This window comes from Chelonia mydas, chromosome 7 (assembly GCF_015237465.2).
Source record: "Chelonia mydas isolate rCheMyd1 chromosome 7, rCheMyd1.pri.v2, whole genome shotgun sequence".
Taxonomy (NCBI): Eukaryota; Metazoa; Chordata; order Testudines; family Cheloniidae; genus Chelonia; species Chelonia mydas.
In genome coordinates this window covers 104,195,059-104,217,061 of record NC_057853.1, presented here as the reverse complement: position 1 = coordinate 104,217,061, position 22,003 = coordinate 104,195,059, and the positions used below count along the sequence as shown (strand labels likewise).

At 42.9% G+C, this 22,003-nt stretch overlaps 1 pseudogene; it reads left to right on the top strand.

The window, feature by feature from the left end:
* The first annotated feature begins 1,921 nt into the window (after positions 1-1,921).
* LOC122466674 lies at positions 1,922-15,445 on the top strand (annotated as a pseudogene).
* The last annotated feature ends 6,558 nt before the right edge of the window (positions 15,446-22,003 follow it).

Below are 22,003 nucleotides of genomic sequence, written 5' to 3'. Positions count from 1 at the left end.
GATGATTGAGTTTGCTCTACAGCCTTAGCTAAGGGCTGTGTGGCTTTTAGCTCATGCAGTGGAGGTTCATGCTCTAGAGGTCCCAGGTTCAATCCCGCCCACCGATGACTGGGGTCTGTCGGTGTTGCAAGTAGGGGCTCGTCCAGGATTTCATCTGGAAAGACTCCGAAGCTCAGGACGCACTTCCTCAGCTAGGGAAAGTATGTAACCCACACACCACCTGGGTGTGGTTCTCTGTCCCCTCTAGTGGCACTGAGACCACTAGAGGGGAGATTTATGAGTCTGTTCTACAGCCTTAGCTAAGTTCCATGTGGCTTTTAGCTCATGCACTTAGCTCTAGAGGTCCCAGGTTCGATCCCACCCGCCGACAACGAGGGTCTCTTGGTCTTACACTAGCACTCCAACCTAATGTGATGCCTTTCTTCAGATGTGAAAAACCTTTACCCAGTTTGCACAACAGTGTGACAGCTACTAAAGTGGAGCTTTTATTTTCTTTCATGTATCTGGCCAGTTCCTGCATCAACAGGTATTTCTTTGTTGGGTTCAGTATAATTATCAGAATCTTTCAACTCTCATTTGACAGTGAGGGGCTGCTTCTTCAGCCCTTAACCAAGCTGAAAAGGATTTGTCCTTCATTGGTCCCATTAAAGACAATCCCTTCCTCATACAAATACTCCAGCTTGAGAGAATCGACTTTAGTCTACTCACCTAAGTGAGTGCTGCTCAACATGAGTAAGGGTTTCAGAGGCAGACAACTGTTAAATTGGCATAACACTGCTTGTGTTTATCAAATCAGTGGCAAATCCCCATTGCTTTCAATATCTGTGTGTGGGTTAGTAGTAATGTTGAAGCTCTGTGTTAGTATAGTTTAGTAGAAAATAATTCAATTAAATAAAAAAAAATTAGCCTTGCAATCACAATATCCACCTACAATCAATGAAGTCATGCTTTTAAAGAGGCTCAACCATGACCAATAATGCAAAATTTAAGAAATAATATTATTTATAAGATTAGTGAAATAGAACATTACTGCCCACACAAATTGCATGCAACAGTTATATTTTGAGGAGTCTATTCATACCAGCTTGCAAATCACTTCAGGCATCAATTCTCCAGGAAAAAGGAGTCACTCGCCTACATTTTCCTGGTATTTCAAATCATCCAGGGCCTTTTTTAAAAGTGTGCAGGTAATTTTGCACCTAATTTGGCATCCTGTTACCAAAATTGTATGTGCATACTGTGTTGTTTTGATTACAGTTGTCCTCCTCGTGGACTTCTGGCTGGATGTGATGTGTAAGTGTGGTCATTTTTCCTGGTACAGAAGTGAGTACACAAATTAGACCGCACATAAAGTAGTTCCATATTTTTATCGAGCTACGGGCTTCAGATGTTTTCAGATGCAAGCTTAGTTTGTCCTCCTTTAGTGAGAAGAACAAGGAAGTAAAAGAAGTCTCTAAACCTACATACTCTAGAATACTATAATTCAAATCAATGAAAGAAGAAAGATTCCTTGGGTCCGATGTATCAAAACTAATGAATTTTGAATCCTCACAACAAAACTATTTCTGAAAAACCTAGTGATCAACATTTATTTTCAGAAGTTATTCACTGAAATATTTCATTACATTTCATTTTGAACATGAGACACTCCCTCTCATTCTAGTCCTCCCACCCTCATATCCAAGATGGAGTTTAACCAGCTACACATGCAACAGTGAGATAGCAGGGCTCACTCAGCACCTCCTACTATTTTAGGACAAACACATGTTAAGTGTGCCGGTCCACAGCGCAAGAGCACCACCCTGTTACAAGGGGTTCTTAGTTGGAGGTGGAGAACTGGTAGTGGAATGAATATAACTTAGTGAAGAGTGAAGCCTTGGGGGAAAACAAAAACAGAGTAAACTCTACTCAGAATAGAAACATGAAATCTAAATCTTTTAACCAACACCCCAGTCTATTCATTCTTTTCCTCAACTTTCTGACAGCCGCTGCAGATTACACGACACCAGAAACAGATAGCTCCTCTTCATCCACTTTCGCGCCAGAGAGCACTGGGGCAATATCTACCCCACAACCACTGACTACAGCTAATGAAGGTAAGGGAAATTGGAGTGTGAACATAATCTAAGAAAAATGCTAGAATAAGTTATACTGTTAAATAAATAGGCAGGACCAGATGCCATTCAGTCAAGCTTTCTAAAGTAGCTCAGCTGTGACCAAAAATGCAAAACTTTAGAAATTATTCTCTCCAAGTATAATTTTTACTTTTCTTTAATTGCTTTTTAATTAGTGACTGTTTATAGTACTGAGAATTCATTTTTTTTTTATTGTTCCGCATTAATACATACTGGCTACAGAACCCCAGGACAATCTGGTAAAACATTTAAATAATTTCTGGTATGTATTTTAAAATATCTAGAAATGTCTTTCTGCTAGATTTTTTTTTTTTTTTTGCAGCCTTCTTTCGTAACTTCTGCAGTCTTTTGGGTTTCTGCCACTTCCCAAATGACTACTGTGTCACCAGTCCTCCAGAAATGGAGCCAAGTGTCTTCTCATTCTATCTCTTTTCTATCACTCCCTACCTAAATTTTGAATGTTCCTCTTTGAATTCACTAAATCAAGTGATATTACCAGAGGACTAAACAAAGGAAGATACACAACTGATCTTCAAAAGATCTATAGATATAATGTGAGAAACAACATTCTAACCTCGGTATAAGGTGCATTTTTTTTTATTTTTTTATTTTTTGGTAAATTAAACATGAGACAGTCATCCACCAAGGGGACAATGCATGAGCAGGACAGAAATATTAAACATAAATGGGAGTTTTCCCAATATCTCTAGCAGTAAGAGAGTCAGCCAAATAAAATGCAGATAGTTATTGTTTATGTTTTTACATTTTCTAATGGAGCCACATCACTTCCTGTTGTTTAAGTTACAGGGCCCTTTTGAAAAGAGAATAAAATGTTTGCAGTGTTTTGCAGTGTTTTGAAATGTTAGGTGGTAAAGAAGATGAGCATAAACTTACAATATTAACTTCTAGGTTTGCCCCTTAAAAATCCAGTCCTGAACTAATGCTGTCAATGACAAAAGACCCCCAATTGCAAATCAAATAATAATTTGTAATTAACACTGAAATATAACTTTGACCCACATCTCCACAAGCAAAAGGTTTTTTTCCCCACAAAACATGAAATCTAAATCTTTTAAACAACACCCCAATTCTAGGTGCTATTACTAGATGCTAGTTCTATCTATTAATTTCTTTGCTCATCTTTCTGACAGCTGCTGTGGATTACACAACACTGGAAACAGTTAACTCCTTTTCATACACCTCCGCACCAGACAGCACTGGGGCAATATCTACCCCAGAATCACTGACTACAGCTAATGAAGGTAAGGGACAATCAGAGTGTGAACATAATGTAAGAAAAATGCTGGAATAAGTTATACAGTTAAATAAATAAGTAGGACCAGATGCCATTCAGTCATGCTTTCTAAACAGGCTCAGCCATGACCAAAAATATAAAATTTAAGAAATGATATTAGTAATAATATTTGCATGAAAATAAAAGACATAGAATTAGGACATTACTGCCCACAAAAATTACATGCAACAATTATACTTCGAAGAGTTTATTAATATATCCCTACAAACCAGATTATCGAATTGTTTCAGGCATTTGGTAAGTACATATGTGCCACATAGAGATCTCGGGCATGACTACTTTAATATGTAGAAGAAAGGAAATAATTTGGCATTATGACATCACAATTCAGAAAGGGAAGTTTTCCGCTGGATGTGGAAATGGGCATCTTGTCTCTTTTCCTCAACTTTCTGACAGCCGCTGCAGATTACACGACACCAGAAACAGATAGTTCCTCTTCATCCACTTTTGAGCCAGACACCATTTGTCTCTGAAACTTACAGAAAATTGACTATTGTTGCTCTCACTATCACAAATGCTTAGGCAAAGTTGAATATTGACATGGCTAGCCATGCTGTGTATTGCCTACATGGGTTTCTCTGCTGGTGGAGGTATGATTGTCCGTGCTTCCTTCCATGCAGAATTTTTACTTGCTTTAATTGCTTTCTTTTAACTCACTTCCACTTTTGCTCCTTAAGAACCCAGTCCTGAACCAACAATGTCAATGACAAAAGCTCCCTAATTTCAATTCTATAGGACTTCATTATTAACTTTACAATACAATTTTGACCCACATCTGCACAAGCAGAAGGCTACTGCGTTAACTCATTTTTCCACAAAACATTAAATTTAAATCTTTTAACCAATACCCCCAGTTCTCAGAGCCATGACTAGTTCTTTCTCTTAATTTCTTTCCTCATCTTTCTGACAGTAGCTGTGGATTACACAACACTGGAAAGAGATCACTCCTTTTCATCCACTTTCATGCCAGAGAACACTGGAGCAATATCTACCCCAGAATCACTGACTACACCTAATGAAGGTAGGGAACAATCAGAGCGTGAACATAATGTTAAAAAATGCTGTAATACGTTATACTGTTAAATAAAAAGGGAGGACCACATGCCATTCATTCATGCTTCCTAAAGTAGCTCAGCCATAACCAAAAATGCAAAATTTTAGAAATGATTCTTTCCATGTAGATGGATAATTTTTACTTTTCTTTTAATCACTTCTCTAGTGCAGTAAGTGGTAGCTTTAATCTTCTGTGTGGAACTGCCACTAGAGGAAATGAGGACACACACTTTGTCAGCGTGTTTCACAGCTATTTGCTAGACAACAGAAGAATGCTGAGAATGCTCAGGAATAATGGGTTCCATTCCAAATTCTAGAGGGGAACTTGCTGTAGTGCTTTCAGACCCTTCTGCCCCTTTCCCTGCCCCAGTCTCTCCCTGTTCCTTCAATATTTATCCCCTCGACTACTGTCCACGTCCCTTTTCCTGCGTCTATCGTGCCTGGCTCCCTGCCCACTCTTATCTTCCCCCTGGCTCCTGCCCTTCTCCCATCACCTATTCATTTTTTTCTGTTCTCTTTTTGTGTTACCAGCTCCTCCATTTACCACAGAGAAGTCCATTACAACTTGAAGCTTTGCGTTGCTAAACTTTTACACCTGATCCATTTTAAATGTTAGTTTAAAGAGTATCCTATAATTTCATAATGAACTTCATAGACTGGGGTAAAAGTTTCAAAAGTATCTAAGTGACTTGGAAGAATAATTCCAATTTTCAATACCCTCGGCTTCACAGTTCAAGCTCCAGCTTGAGCCCGAATGTCTGCACAGGTATTTTTAGTGTTCTGGCGCGAGCCCCACAAGCCTGAGTCTATACACTGGGCTCTGAGGGCTTGTCTACGCTTACCGGGGGATCCATGAGTGACGATTGATGCATGGGCGATCGATTTAGCGGGTCTAGTGAAGACCCGCTAAATCGACCGCAGATTGCTCTCCTGTCAACTCCTGTACCCCACCAGATCGCGAAGAGTTGGGGCAGTTGACAGGAGAGTGTCTCCCGTTGACATCATGTAGTGTGGACCCGTGGTAAGCAGATCTAAGCTACGTCGATTTGAGTTACGCTATTCACGTAACTCAAATTGTGTAGCTTAGATCGAATTTCCCCTGTAGTGTAGACAAGGCCAACTCACTGCCCCAGGATCCTGCTTGCCCTGTAGATGTACCCATGGATTCCTAGGTGCCTAAGTCCCTTTTGCAAATGGAACTTAAGCTCCTCAGTCACTTAGGTGCTTTTGAAAATGTCTCCCCTTGTCTCCAGTTCTTTACATACATATAACCCAAAAGATCAGAAATCTGCAGACATTAGTACAAACTCTGTCCCAGTCCAGCCATCTTTTAGATATTTTCAGTAGGATATTATCCTATAGTTGGCTCCATTTCAAATTCTTCCATCTTATTTTCTGGTATCCTTTCACCATAGATGATCTGTACTGGAGTATCTAAATCACTCGGAATTGTTATATTAGTTAAATGCAGAACAAACAGGAAAAGAGCAAATAGTCTTAATTTATTATAAGACACCCACAACACCAAATATACAATCTTTTGTTTTGTATCATTAGTTTCACAGCAGTCAAATGGTGTTTTAAATAATTCTTTTGAGTCCAGAGGAAATTCCTCACTTATCTTTTTTAACTTGTTTATAAAGTGCTGTGCACATCTATAGCACTATATAAATATCAAAGAGACTGATTATTTTCAGCTGTGATTAATAATTCAAAGTCTTAGAGTAAATGCAGATCACCAGATATGTACAGGAGAACGTGTCTGATTGCTCACAAACCGTCTGGGTATTTTTGTGGTCAAGGGAAGACACCAACAGGTATCAAGTACTTAGAGATAACTCCTATTTGCCACTCTCCCCAGAGAACCGAGTGCTGATAGTGTGTCTGGTGGGAAGAGGAAGGAATGTAGTCAGAGTGCATTGCACTCCAGTAATCCCCAACTAGGGGCTAGTACCTTGAGGATCACTGACAGGGCAGGCCCAGCCCAGTGGCTTTGGGGCCAGGGAAAGAATCCAGGAACCATTACTGACTTACTAGTGACTCTTCTTTCAACTACACTCAGCAGAATCTGTTCATAATACAAAATCTGGCCATCAATTTCCTTTCTCTGATGATAAAAAATAAAACCTTGACCCAGCTAACAGATTCTAGTGGCTACTACAGAACCTTATTTTCTTTTATGTCTCTTGTCACCCTTTTCAGATTACACAACCTCAGCCACATGGGGTATTTCCTTATCACTGAGACTGGTGAATGGACAGAACGGGTGTTCCGGTCATGTTGAAGTCCGTTACAATGGAAGCTGGGAACAGTCTGTGATGATGCCTGGGACATAAATGATGCAGAGATTGTGTGCAGACAGCTTGGATATGGGCAGGCCATTGAGGCCCCCAGGAATGCCCAGTTTGGTCGAGGCTCCGGAAGTGTTCTCCTGGATGACGTGCAGTGCAGAGGGAATGAATCCTCTCTGTTGCAGTGCTTGCATTGAGGGTGGGGCACACATAACTGCAGCCACCATGAGGATGCCAGTGTCATCTGCTCAGGTACTCAGATTTCTATTATTTTCATATGAATTGTATTTTAGCTGAATTACATTCAATCCTCCAGGTGGGATACTCATGCTTATAGGCGATTCCAGGGGCAACTACAGGGAAGGAAGCACATGGCAACGTGACTGCAATGTGCCCTGGGTACCATGTTGCCCAATAGTCCATACAGAGGCCTGTGAGCTCCAGTAATCTCTGCTTCCCTAAAATCCTGTGTGCTCTGAAGGGTTTGGAGTTGAACCATTGGTTCTTCTGCAAGGGGAAATTAAATGGCAAAAAATGAAGAGGCACTTTCCCCCTTCCAGGCTCTCATCACATTGTTTTCCCCACAGCAGCAAGTGATCTAGCTTACTGCAAGAGCACATGTCGGATGTAATTTCACTTTATTTTCGCCAGTAACTGAAAGTTTATTCAAACATCTGTTTTGTAAGTATTGAATTTTGGCTTTTATTTTCTTTATTTATTTACCAGCTTCTTCGCCTACCACACAGATGCCCATTACTACATGTAAGTTTGTATTCCAATTTAAAGAGTGGCCTGTGATTTCACAGGGCACGTACTGGATTCCTGTCTCCACTGCTTTATAGAAACATACCTGCATTCCAATGGAAAGAGCAGATATCTGCAGAAGTAAAGCCATTTTCTTCTTCTCTGGCTTCCATACTATTTTGACAGTAGAGAATGATTCCATAGGTGGCTCCTTTTTCAGTCCTCCGAAGCCCTTGTCTACACAAGAGTGGGGTTTGCACTGATGTGCCACTACGTAAGCAACTGCTGGCGAAAATTCCTAGTTTAGATGAGCTGCACCAATGCAACATGTGCTGTATACCAAACGGTCTCACCCCAGGTTTGAAAGTAGGCCTAAATCATTTTCAAGTGTCCTATTCCCACCATAATGTGAACACGCATGTGCATGTCGCCAGGAATTGTCATGTTAGGTAATGGCTGAGGCAGCACCAGTGAGGACAGGGCAGAGACACAAAGCACAGACCTTGCATGGAACCCATCAGATACAGGCTAGGGTTGTGTTTTATTAACTCCTAACAAGCAAATTGTGAGTTAATAAACAGCTTTCCTGTTCCTTCCCTGCCAGACTGAAATCAGTCTGAGCTAGACTGAACTGCTGGACCAGATACACTCCTATGGGCACAGTAGCATCTGTATGCACCTTTCTGGGCACATGGAGGGGAGACCGCCACAGAGGGTAAATCAGCACATAACACAGTTAGCCTGGTTCAGTCCTCATTGGGCTGTCACTTCAGCTGCCACTTCCTAAATTTGAGGCTACATTAGCTGGCTCCGGGTTCCTCGCACACAGAGGTTTGTATTTTTTTCCCCACATTCCAGACAGATTGACCACGATCCCAGAGAGTGAAAAGAGCATAATTCATGTTGTACAAAATGTCAAATAATAAGATTTCCCAAGCTATTATGATTGATTAATTAATAATAATGTAATGGATTGTAATCATTTGGATGTGGACGCAAAGTTCTGACTGGCTAGCACTCCAACCTCATGTGCTGCCTTTCTTCAGATGTGAAAACCTTTATCCGGTTTGCACAATATTGTGACAAATACTAACGCGGGGCTTTTATTTTCTTTCATGTACCTGGCCAGTTCCTGAAGAGCACACCGCATCCAAAACAACGGCTATTTATTAGTTGCATTCAGTACAATTATCAGAATCTTTCCACTCACATTTGACAGTGAGGGGCTGCTTCTCTAGCCCTTAACCATGCTGAAAAGGATTCATCCTTTCGTGGTGCCACTGAAGACAAGTAGATGTCTTCCTCATACAAATACTCCATCCTGAGAGAATCCCACTCAAGTCTACTCACCTAAGTGAGTGCTGCTCAACATGAGTAAGGGTTTCAGAGGCGGGTTTTGAGTGAGCATGTACTAATGCGGATAACTGATGAATTGGCAGAACACTGCTTGTGTTTATCAAATCAGTTGCACATTCCCATCACTTTCAATAGCTGTGTGTGGGTTAGTAGTAATGTTGAAGGACTGTGTTAGTATATTTTAGTAGAAAATAATTTAATAATTAAATCAGAAATAATCAACCTTGCAGTCTTAATAATATCACAATATCCACCTACAATCAAGGAAGTGAATGGCAGCATAAATACAATGTATCCATGGTGCCACATAGCCAATGCTTCAATTAGTCCACTGTAGTAGGCTATATCTCTCTAGTGACCCTCTCGGGAGAAGGTGGGTGCTGCTCCTGTCTCAGAGTCTGGGGTGCAGCCCTCCATCTCTGTGGATCAGGGCCCCCTTTTGAGGGGGCATTAAAGTAATCCATACAAAAAATCAATAGGCTTCTGAAGACCACAAAAACAAAGTCCTAGGCCCTCAGGAAGCCAAAGAAGACAGGTTCTTCTCTTTTCTGAGAGGGCCTGGGTGGCCAAAGCTCTCAAGGAGTTTTCCAGTCAGGAACCCCTTCTTCCAAGGGACAGGGAGCTCTGATTTGCAATCCTGCTGGCCTGAGCAAGAATCCTCCTTTTTAAGGGTCTACCCATCTCGAGGCCTCACAAGGCTTACAGGTGTGTTGCACTGAGGGTGATTGTGCCCAGAAGAGTTCTTTAATTCTTTCACGATGGGAGGTAGGGATCTGCCCCATACATCCATACAGACATTTGTGAGCTCCAGTGATGTCTGGTTCCAAAAGACCGGATGCAAACTGCAAGGTTTGGAACTAAACCTTCAATTTTTTCTGCACGGAGGAATGGGCAAATCCTGCTACTAATGGAAAAATGTGAATTGAACTGCATAAGAGGACGGGGATACAGGTGGTAATTTCCTGCCTCCAGCTCCCCATCCCTTTGGTTTCCCCACAGCAGCAATGAGCTGTCTCATTGTAATAGCTCATCCCAAATATAATTGTACTTTATTTTTTTCCAGCAACTCATAACATTTGTGTGTGTGTTGCATAAACTATTTAATGTTGTCTTTCATTTTCTTTCTGTAGTATTAACTCCTCCACCTATCACACAAGAGCCCAGTACCACAAGTGAGTGAGAGAATAGTATTTCTGTTTCCTTGCCTATTTGAAGACAGACCTGTAAATTCAAAGTGTGTTTACTTGATTCCTGTCTCCAGTGGTTTACATAAACATGCCTACATTCCATACTAAATCCATAGTGCTCTACTCTGGTTTCCTTACTAATCTGACAGTGGGAAATTATTCTGGTGTTGTCTCCTTTTCAAATTCCTCTAAATCCTAAACTACACTGGAGAGATTTTTTTTTTTAGCTATTCATTCAGCAGCCCTGGTACAAATCCCAACTCTGGATGTGCTGCAAAAGTTCAAGTACCACTGAAGACTTTGAGGTGCCTTTCTCACATAGATATATCCAGATTTTGCCTTTCGAATGTCTTGCTTATCTTAGTGCTAACACCAAGGCTGTCCTAACTGAGTCTCAGTTAAATTTGTAGTTTGGTACGTATTTTCTCTGTCTCTCTCTCTTTCAGGGATGATGTTCTAGATTATGTCTTTCCTTTCTCCAGTAACTCATGAAGTTCATTTCAATGTCTCTTTAATAAACATGCTACTTTAATTTTGTCGTCTTCTTTTTGTATTGCTAACTGTACTCCCTACCACACAGCAGACCAGTACAACTAGTAAGTCTTTTGTCATTCTTGCCTTACAGAATGTTTTTTTCAATGTGTGATCCATGTTTACATGCCTGTTTGAAGGGTAGCCCTTCAATTCACAGTGGATTTCCTGAATTTTCATTTCCGCTTGTATACATACACAAATGTATTTAATGGATACAGCAGATATCTGCAGAAGCAAATAAAATATTTTAATCAAGCTTTCTTTTCTGTTTTTTTCAGTAGAAAATTACTCTGGGGTCAGCTCCCTTTTTTCTAACTCATTTTCTAGTCCCAGTGCAAATAATGGTGTGAAAACAGTGTGTTTACTTGATTCCTATCTCCAGTGGTTTACATAAACATGCTTTCTTGCTTCATAGAAAACCCATAGTGCTCTGCTCTGGTTTCCTTACTAATCTGACAGTGGGAAATTATTCTGGTATTGTCTTCTTTTCAAATTCCTCTAAACCCTAATCTACACTGGAGAGGTTTTGTAGCTATTCATTTAGCAGCACTGGTACAAATCCCTACTCTGGATGTGCTGCACGAGTTCAAGAACCACTGAAGACTCTGGAATGCCTTACTCATGTAACCCTTCTGCCCGTCAGAGTTGGCAGCAACAAGGGCCGGATTCAATATCTAGGGGATCCATTCCAATAACACAATGCAAACCGGCTCAAGCCCCCACCCAGTGACCTGGGACAAATATATACCACCCCCGCTGGGCGCCTCCAAGAGGCAATATTTCCCCTCTCGCAAGCACATAGTCTGAGTGTAGCAAAAAGCCTTTCAATAACAGAGAGAAACAATGTGGCATTATGTTGGGGAAACACCACCAACAGGATTCATAACACAACCCATGAGCAAAAGACCCACCCCAAGCAAATTGAGGCATGCACTTTCCCTTTGGTTCTTGAGTCCAGCAACCCCAAATCACCCAAAGTCCCAAAAGTCCAATGACCCAAAAGTGTCTGTCCCTGGTCAGGGCAGCCCCAGAGTTCAAAAGTTTATCTGCAGAGCTTTACCTCCCAACCTGGGTGGAGATGGGGGTGGGGGGGAGAGAGGTAAGGGGCACCTTACATGATCTGAAGCTGACCACCCCACAGCTCCATAGGCCTTCGCTCCGCTCCGCCAGCCGCCCCACAAACTGCTTCGCTCGGCTCCGCGGCCCACAAGCAACTCCCCCCGTCCCACGAACTGCTCTGCTCCGCGTCCCACAAGTAGCTCCCGCTGTCCTATGAACTGCTCCACCAGCCTGTTCACAAGGCACTCCAGCCGTCCCGCAAACTGCTCCACAATATATCTTCAGGCTCCCCCACTACTTAACACAACGCTCAGTGATTTCAGCTCTTAGGTGAATTCAGCTTGTAGTAGGAGAGCCTCAGTGCTGGTACACCATTAGCCCAAAGTGAGCTCAGCAGCCTGTAACTAGACTCCTAATGGAATCAAAATTAGCTCTGATATTCCACAGTGGAGAGAGGAGAAAGTGCAGTTAGCATGTAAGGCCCTCACCAAGGGACCCATACCACCAAGTATTAATACTTATCCTCAGCCTCTCTCAATTCACAGTTTTGGAACCCATGACCCTTGCCTAGCGAGTGCTACTTAGTTGATGGTGAGTCCCTCCATCATAACAAAAGGCCAAGTACAGTTCCAAGCACAGTTCCCATAATCAGGGTAATAACAATTTATTCTTCCTGCCCCAATAACAGAGACACTGGGGATCCCACAGCAGCCAAAGTGACCATTTGTGCAACTATGGCCTCATTCTAGGCAGGGTGGGTGTGCCTATGCAAATGAGATCGGCCCCTGAAGTTCTTTTCCACAACTTGCCACACCTCACCACCAGATGTCAGGGTGGAGCTCATCCTGACACTGCTTACACTCACATAGATATATCCAGACTTTGCTTTTCAAATGTCTGACATACCTTAGGATAGCCTTGGTGTTAGCACTGACTGTGTCTCAGCCCTGATCTACACTACGGGGTTTGGTCGAAGTTAGCCGCATTAGGTTGATTTAAAAATGACTGCGTCCACACAACCAACCCCGTTCTGTCGACCTAAAGGGCTCTTAAAATTGACTTCTGTACTCCTCCCCGACGAGGAGAGCAGCGCTAAAATCGACCTTACTGGGTTGAATTTGGGGTAGTGTAGACACAAATCGATGATATTGGCCTCTGGGAGCTATCTCAGAGTGCACCATTGTGACCGCTCTGGACAGCACTTTGAACTCTGATGCACTAGCCAGCTACACAGGAAAAGCCCCGGGAGCTTTTGAATTTCATTTCCTCTTTGGTCAGCATGGCGAACTCAGCAGCACTCAGCAGCACAGGTGAACATGCAGTCCCCACAGAATCATAGAGCGTAGAATGTTTCTACGCTCCCCCTATCATCTCAGTTCCTGAGGTTATCGCAGATTAGAAGGCGAAAAAAACGCACTCACGATGACATGTTTTCTGAGCTCATGCAGTCCTCCCGCACTGATAGGGCACAGCTTAATGCATGGAGGCATCCAGTGGCAGAGGCCAGGAAAGAATTAAGTGAGCGCGAAGAGTGGAGGCAGGACGCGATGCTGAGGCTAATGGGGGAGCAAACGAACATGATGAAGAGTCTGTTGGGGGAGCAAACGGACATTATGAAGCATCTGTTGGAGCTGCAGGAAAGCCAACAAGAGCACAGACCCCAGCTGCATCCACTGTATAACCGCCTACCCTCCTCCCCATGCTCCATAGCCTCCTCACCCAGATGTCCAAGAACGCGGGGCAGAGGGAGGCTCCAAGCACCCAGGCACTCCACGCCAGAGGATGGCCCAAGCAACAGAAGGCTGTCATTCAAACAGTTTGATTTGTAGTGTGGCTACAATAAGCAATGTGGCCTTGTCCTTCCCTCCTCCCCCACCCCACCAGGGCTACCTTGTCCGTTATCTCTTTTTTTTTTTAATTAATAAAGAAAGAATGCATGGTTTCTAAACAATAGTTACTTTATTTTTAAGGGGGGAGGGTGGTTGGTTTACAGGGAATTAAAATCAGCAAAGGGGGCGGGTTTGCATCAAGGAGAAATACACACAACTGTCACACTGAAGCCTGGCCAGTCATGAAACTGGTTTTCAAAGCCTCTCTGATGCGCAGCGTGCCTTGCTGTGCTCTTCTGATCGCCCTGGTGTCTGGTTGGTCAAAATTGGATGCCAGGAGATTTGCCTCAACCTCCCACCCTACCATTAACATCTTCCCCCTTACTCTCACAGATATTATGGAGCACACAGCAAGCAGCAATAACAATGGGAATGTTGATTGCGCTGAGGTCTGACCTAGTCAGCAAACTGCACCAGCGAGCGTTTAAATATCCAAAGGCACATTCTACCATTGCATCTGATGAAGTGAGCTGTAGCTCATGAAAGCTTATGCTCAAATAAATTGGTTAGTCTCTAAGGTGCCACAAGTACTCCTTTTCTTTTTGCGAATACAGACTAACACAGCTGTTACTCTGAAACCATTCTGCACTTGCTCAGCCTGTAGTTGAACTGCTCCTTACTACTGTCCAGGCTTCATGAGCCATGGGAGCAAGGGGTAGGCTGGGGTAGGTGCAACCGCATGGTGCTGCCGGCTGGGAGAGCAGCCCGAGGCAGAAGCCTCTAGCTCTCATGATATTCCAGGCAGGACTGACTCTTCATGAGACGAAACTTAAAGAAGAGAATTACCTGGAGTCTCTGGCTCCCATTCGGTGCGCTAAGAGGAGGATGGCCATGTCTGTCCAGGCGCCCCTGATCAACCTCACTGAGGAGGATTCCAAGGAGTCCTCCCAGAGCAGCAGTACCATGTCTTCCAGCAGCACCCAGGAGGACCAGAACGGATCCCCCGAGCTCGTCGCTGGTGGGCAGGAAAGGAGAGTTGCAGGGGAAGTGGTGGAATACCAGGATGGGAAAGCTCATGTGGGGGAAGATCAAGGGCTTCTCCTGGTGGCCTGCAATCATTGTCTCCTACAGAGTCATGTCCAAATGTCAGGCAATCTCCGGAATGAGCTGGGTGCAATGGTTTAGGGATGGGAAGTTCTCCGAGGTTTCAGCAGACAAGCTGGTGGGTCTGATGGCTTTTAGGCAGCATTTCAACCACTCCACGTTTAATAAGCTGGTCTCCTATTGACGAGCCGTACACCATGCCCTGGAGGTTGCTAGGAGCCGGGCAGGGAAGACGTTCCCAGAACCCCCGGCCAAGCGGCTAAAAACTAACTTCTGCAACAACAGCAAGGAGCCGGTGGAGGAGGACCAAAGCAGAGAGCAAATGGTTTCCAAAGTCACAAACAACAAGAGGAGCCTTGAAGACAGTTGTTTATTGTGCGGGAGAAAAAACCCAGCCACATTCCACCCGCTGTTTGAGGGGGGCCTTTGTCAGACTTGCAGAGATTGATTCCTGGAGCTTTTCTACATTTACGACGAGGACGGGTACCAGTCCTAGTGCACTGTCTGCTGCGAAGGCAAGGAGCTGCTGCTGTATAGCAATGCCAGCTGCTGCAGGTGCTTCTGTGTCGAACGCTTGGAGGTCCTGGTAGGGCAAGGTACCTCGGCCAAGGCAAAAGAGCAAGAAGCCCTGGAGCTGCTACATGTGTCAACCACAGAAGTGCTATGGGATGTTACAGCGCCGACCGGACTGGAATGTACGGCTGCAAGACCTCTTCACCAGCAACAAAGGACAGGAATATGATTCATCTAAAATCTAAAAAGGCCCACACATTTCCCAGAGTCACTACCCTTGATAACAGAACGTCAATGATTGCATTGGCTACTTGGATCACAGCAGCCCCCACAGTAGACTTGCCCACAACAGCAGCGGTGATGGTGAGCTGAGCAGGCTCCATGCTTCTGTGGTATGGCGTCTGCATGGGTAACCCAGGAAAAAAGGCGTGAAATGATTGTCTGCCATTGCTTTCACAGAAGGAGGGGTGACTGATGACATGTACCCAAAACACACCCGTGACAATGTTTTTGCCCAATCAGGCATTGGGAGCTTAACCCAGAATTCCAATGGGCAGCAGAGACTGTGGGAACTGTGGGATAGCTATCCACAGTGCACCGCTCTGTAAGTTGATGCTAGCCATGGTAGTGAGGATGCACTCTGCCGACTTAATGCACTTAGTGGGTACATGACACCCCAAAGGGGTGGCACAGGGAAAGTTAGGACCATGGCTCTGCATCCACACACATTGGACAGCAGAAGGGGCTGGCCGTACAGAGGAGAAAATGCTGCACCCACCCTGAGGGAATGTAGCAGGGCGCACAGTCCCATCTGGACACTGGAGGGTCCCCTGGAATGTATGAAATTGAAAACAAGGTAATTGTGTTAACATTAAAAATATTGTTTCCTGTGCTTTTTCAAGATACATCCCTGAGACTGGTAAATGGACAGGACGGGTGTTCCGGTCGTGTTGAAGTCCATTACAGTGGAAGCTGGGGAACAGTCTGTGATGATGCCTGGGACATAAATGATGCAGAGGTTGTGTGCAGACAGCTTGGGTGTGGCCAGGCCATTGAGGCCCCCATGAATGCCCAGTTTGGTGAAGGCTCCGGAAGTATTCTCCTGGATGACGTGCAGTGCAGAGGGAATGAATCCTCTCTGTGGCAGTGCTCACACCGGGCGTGGGGCACACATAACTGTGCCCACCGTGAGGACGCCAGTGTCATCTGCTCAGGTACTCGATTTCTATTATTTTTTTAACATGAATTGTATTTTAGGAGCATTAAATTCAAACTTTCCAAGTGGGAAACTCATTGTTATAGGGGATCCCAGGGATAACAACAGGCAAGAAAACTCATGGCAACATGACTCCAATGTGCCCTGGGTACCATGTTACCAAATAATCCATACAGAGGCCTGCGAGCTCCACTAATCTCTGCTTCCATAAAATCCTATTTGTTCTGCAGGGTTTGCAGCTGAACCTTTGGTTCTTCTGTGAGGGGAAATTAAATGGCAAGAAATGAAGAGGTACTTTTCCCCTTCCAGGCCCTCATCACATTGTTTCCCCACAGCAGCAAGTGATCTAGCTTATTGCAATAGCACGTCAGATGTAATTTTACTTTATTTTGCCAGTAACTCAAAGTTTATTCAAACATCTCTTTTGTAAAGTATTGAATTTTGGCTTTTCTTTTCTTTATTTATTTACCAGCTTCTTCCCCTACAACACAAGTGCCCATTACTACACGTAAGTTTGTATTCCAATTTAAAGAGTGGCCTATTATTGCACAGGCTGTCCTTGATTCCTGTCTCCACTGCTTTACAGAAATCTACCATAGAAAGAGAAGTCTGCAGAAGTAAAGCCATTTTCCTCTTCTCTGACTTCCTTACTATTTTTACAGTAGACAATTATTTCATAGTTGGCTCCTTTTCCCATCCTTCTGAGCCCTTGTCTATACTGGAGGGGGTAAGTCACTGCCGTAAGCAACTACAAGTGAAAATTCTTAGTTTAGATGAGCTGCACCAGTGCAAGCTGTGCTTTGTACCAAACGGTCTCACTCCCAGGTCCTTCTATTTTCTGAGGGGGCGTGGGAGGCCAAGGCTCTCAAGCAGTTTTTCAGTCAGGAGTCCCTTCTTCCAGGGGACAGGGAGCTCTGACTTGTAGTCCTGCTGGCCGGAGCAAGAATCCTCCTTTTTAAGGGTCCACCCATCTTGAGGCCTGACAAGCCTTATAGGTGTGTTGCATTGAGGGTGATTGTGCCCAGAAGACATAATTCTTTCCAGATGGGAGGTAGGGATCTGCCCCACTACATCCATACAGACATTTGTGAGCTCCAGTGATGTCTGGTTCCATAAGACTGGATGCAAACTGCAAGGTTTGGAACTAAGCCTTCAATTTTTCTGCACGGAGGAATGGGCAAATTCTGCTCCTAATGGAAAAATGTGAATTGAACTGTATAAGAGGAAGGTGGTAATTTCCTCCCTCCAGCTCCCCATCCCACTGGTTTCCCCACAACAGCAATGAGCTGTTTCATTGTAATAGCTCATCCCACATATAATTGTACTTTATCTTGTCCAGCAACTGATAACATTTGTGTGTGTGTTGCATAAACTATTTAATGTTGTCTTTCATTTTCTTTCTGTAGTACTAACTCCTCCACCTATCACACAAGAGCCCAGTACCACAAGTAAGTGAGAGAATAGTATTTCTGTTTCCTTGCCTATTTGAAGACAGACTTCTAATTTCACAGTGTGTGTACTTGATTCCTATCTCCAGTGGTTTACGTAAACTTGCCTACACTCCATAGTAAATCAATAGTGCTCTACTCTGGTTTCCTTACTAATCTGACAGTGGGAAATTATTCTGGTTTTGTCTCCTTTTCAAATTCCTCTCAACCCTAATCTATACTGGAGAGATTTCTTTTTAGCTATTCATTTAGCAGCACTGGTACAAATCCCTACTCCGGATGTGCTGCAAAAGTTAAAGTACCACTGAAGACTCTGGAATGCCTTACTCACATAGATATATCCAGACTTTGCCTTTCAAATGTCTTGCTTATTTTAGGACAGCCTTGGTGTTAGCACTAACTGAGTCTCAGTTAAATTTGTAGTTTGTTATATATTTTCCCTCTATCTCTCTTTCAGGGATGATGTTCTAGATTATGTCTTTCCTTTCTCCAGTAACTCATGAAGTTCATTTCAATGTCTCTTTAATAAACATGCTACTTTCATGTTGTCATCTTCTTTTTGAATTGCCATCTGTACTCCCTACCACACAGCAGATGAGTACAACTAGTAAGTCTTTTGTCATTCTTGCCTTACAGAATGTTTTTTTCAACGTGTGATCCATGTTTACATGCCTATTTGAAGGGTAGCCCTTAAATTCACAGTGGATTTGCTGAATTTTCATTTCCACTTGAATACATATACACCTATATTCAATGGATATGGCAGATATCTGCAGAAGCAAATAAAATATTTTTATCTGGCTTTCTTTTCTGTTTGTTCAGCAGAAAATTACTATGGGGTCAGCTCATTTTCTAGTCCCACTACAAATAATGGTGTGAACACACCTGTGTATGTCCCTGTATATGGTATCCATAGTACCTTCCCAATCAAATTTAATCATTTTATCTTAAACTGAATTTCTGTACCTATCTTTTTTTAATTTAGCAGTGAACTGCTATGCCTAATGAGTGCCAGATTCACTGCCACCAACAAGGGCCTTTCAGTTTATACCCATTTGAGTGGAGGGAGGAGGGGTGATTGGCACAGAGAGGGGATATCTTCAGAATTAGTGCATCTCCCCGTTGATCTGTTGGTGTCCTGTCCCCCTGAGCAGGCTCCTGGTGGATCAGTGTTGTGGGGAGTTTGCAACATGACACACATACTGGTGATCAGTTTACCGTCACCAGGGAATAACTATGACCCCAAATGTTATTAGGGAACCATAATCATATTGTATAAATATAATGAGACCACCTAAGCCATTGTAATTAATTAATTAATCTAAGACATTATTTGGACTAGCACTGTAGCCCACTGTGCTTCCTTGCTTCAGCTAAGAAAAGTGTATCTAGTTTACAGATTCCTTGACTATTACTAAACTGTGCCTTCATTTTCTCTCATCTTTGTCAGTCTCTGACCATTACATGGCATCAGGAGCAACAGGTATTTATTAATTCATTTTATTGTAGTTATTTGTTTGCTCCGATGTATTTCCTTTTAAATACTACTAGTGTCCTCAAAGCTGGCTCCACTGACTTACTGTTTGAATGTCCCAGCTGACAAAAATAGATATTAAAGGAAAAAGGCTTTTGTCTGACATTCCCAGAAATCTGCTAAGCTTTAACTTGGAGTACAGTTTTGGAGAAGGTGATATGTGTTTTGGCCAAATTATATTAATCACAACAACCTGAGAAGAAAATAAACCATTACATATTTGGAGCCATATGTCATCCTAGAGCCAGATGGAATAAAATAAAAACTCTACCCCCAAACTTTTGTCCATTTTCTGTGCCACACGATACATATTAGAAACAAGGGGTTTCTGACCCTGCTGATGTCAATGGAAGATTTGCCACAGACATCCATGGAGCCAGGATTTCACTGTAAATCTGTAAACTTCAATGTATTCCATACTATGGTACTGGTCATGTTTTCTTTTAGTATTGCATAATAAAAGTCTCATATATCCTGTATCTGCCCCCAAGAGAGCCAGAGACCTCGGTGGATGTACTATGTGTGGATCAATGACAAGATAGAAGCCTAAATCAGAAACACAGTGATGGTTTCCTCTAGTTTTGAAAATTAATTTCCCTGCTTTTCCAAACCACGTCGCTGACACTGGTGAGCAAAGAGGGCGGGTGTTCAGGTTGCATTGAAGTCCCTTACAATGAAAGCTGGAGAACAATCTGTGATGATGGCTGGGATACAAAAGACACAGATATTGTGTGCAGGCAGCTTGGGTGTGGACTGGTTATTTCAGCCCCAGTTAGTGCCCATTATGGTGAAGGCTCAGGAAGTATCCTCCTGGATGACGTGCAATGCAAGGGAGATGAATCTTTGGTCGTGCATAGACATAACTGTGGCAATCAAGAAAATAACAGTGTAATATGTTCCGGTACTTCAGCGGGCTTTGTCTCAGACTCTGGGTTAGGTTTCCCTAAGAGGTATATCACTGCAGTGTTTGCTCATTTTTTGAACTAATATGTATTTCCAAGTTCAGTGCACCATTCAGATTATACAACCCACCAAATACTTAGATAATGTGCTGGGGTCTCCTTGCCCAGTGGGCCACACGTTTTAAAAAGGCATCTTGGTTGTAACTACAAAGTATGAGCACTTGTGTGCAAACAGTTAATGGAACACGGAAACTCTTCTCCAGATGCAAAATAAGTATTTGAGCATGCAATTACCTGTCCATGCAGATATACACAAAGAGCTTAATCTTCTTCCCATTTAAACTAATAGTAATTCCCCTTTTCAATTTCAAGCAGGGATTTTTTTTCATTAGATTAGTCTTTGAAAACTGATGGTAAATAGCAGCTCTATTCATCAGAACATTTTCTATTAATATTTTCAAAATCCTTTTTAATTTAATTGCTTACTCTGTATGTTAATTGATTATGCTATAATCATAATAATAAATAATGCATGAAGCTTCATGAACTATCCTTAATTTTTGCCTTTTGTTATCTTCTTGCATAGCTCCTCCTGATAATACTGAAGCACCCAAGACACCTGGTAATATTTGTTAGGGGGCTTATTCCTTCACCCACTTACTTCCCTGGTCCTTCTCGCATGAACAGAGAGCAACAATACCCGAAGTCCAAAGGTGCAAACAATTCGATGTTTATTGGGGTGAACTTCCAGCAAGCATGATTCCTGTTTCCTTCCTTAGTGTCCTCCTTCCCAGCTTGGACACCACAGAGCCTTACACCTGTGTCCCTGTTCCCATTTCCCCCTTTAGCCAAACAGGATTCCAGTTTCCCCACTCCCATTCCCTGTTCCCATCTCCCCCTTTAGCAAAACATGATTCCAATTTCCTTACCCCCATTCCCTGTTGCCATCTCCCCCCTCCCACCCACGCCCACTCACTTCCTCATTGACTACAGATTATATAGTAAAACTTGAGTTCTGCTTAGCTATACCTTAACCAATCATTTTCCTGAAATTTAACTAACCAATCCTAACATATTGTAACATGATTATGTAACCAATTATATCCCACCACCTTAATTAGTTTACACCCAGCAAAATTAATTATACAGCAGACAGGAACAATCACAGAACCAGACAGAGATTATACAGACAAACAATAGCAAAGTGGGAACTATAATGACAAAACAATACAGAAGTGAGGATTTCACATCCCAGTATTGATAAGTGAGTTCTTGCTAGACAGGATGCTGTTTCCTTTTACATTTTCTAGGCACTTCCCTTTCTCTGGAGGTGATAGGCATTATCAGGACAGGACTGTATTCCTAAGAGCCCAATAGCACCTTCTTTCAATGTGACTAGTTTGGAATGTGAGGATGTGACCGGTCGCTTCCTAGCTTATGGCTGCCTCTGCTGCTTAGCCAAAGGCTTTAGCCTAAGCACAGGGCCTCAGACTGTCACAATAAGAGAAGGTCCTTACACGAGCAGACAGTGATTTTGATTCTCTCTTTTATACCTCTAGAACTAGCCAAGTGATAAGAATACACCTAAATTCTTAAAGTACAGGCCTTTGCAGACAGGCCTGAATATCTATATCCTAACAATATTTTCTTATCCTTCTTTTACTACTGTACTGCAAGCTTGGATAAGAGAAACTAGTTGGGAAAGCCTGATTAGGCCATTTTATTTGGTGTCTATTGCACCTGTTAGGCATATTTGGACCATCGTGGCTTTTCCTGATGGTCA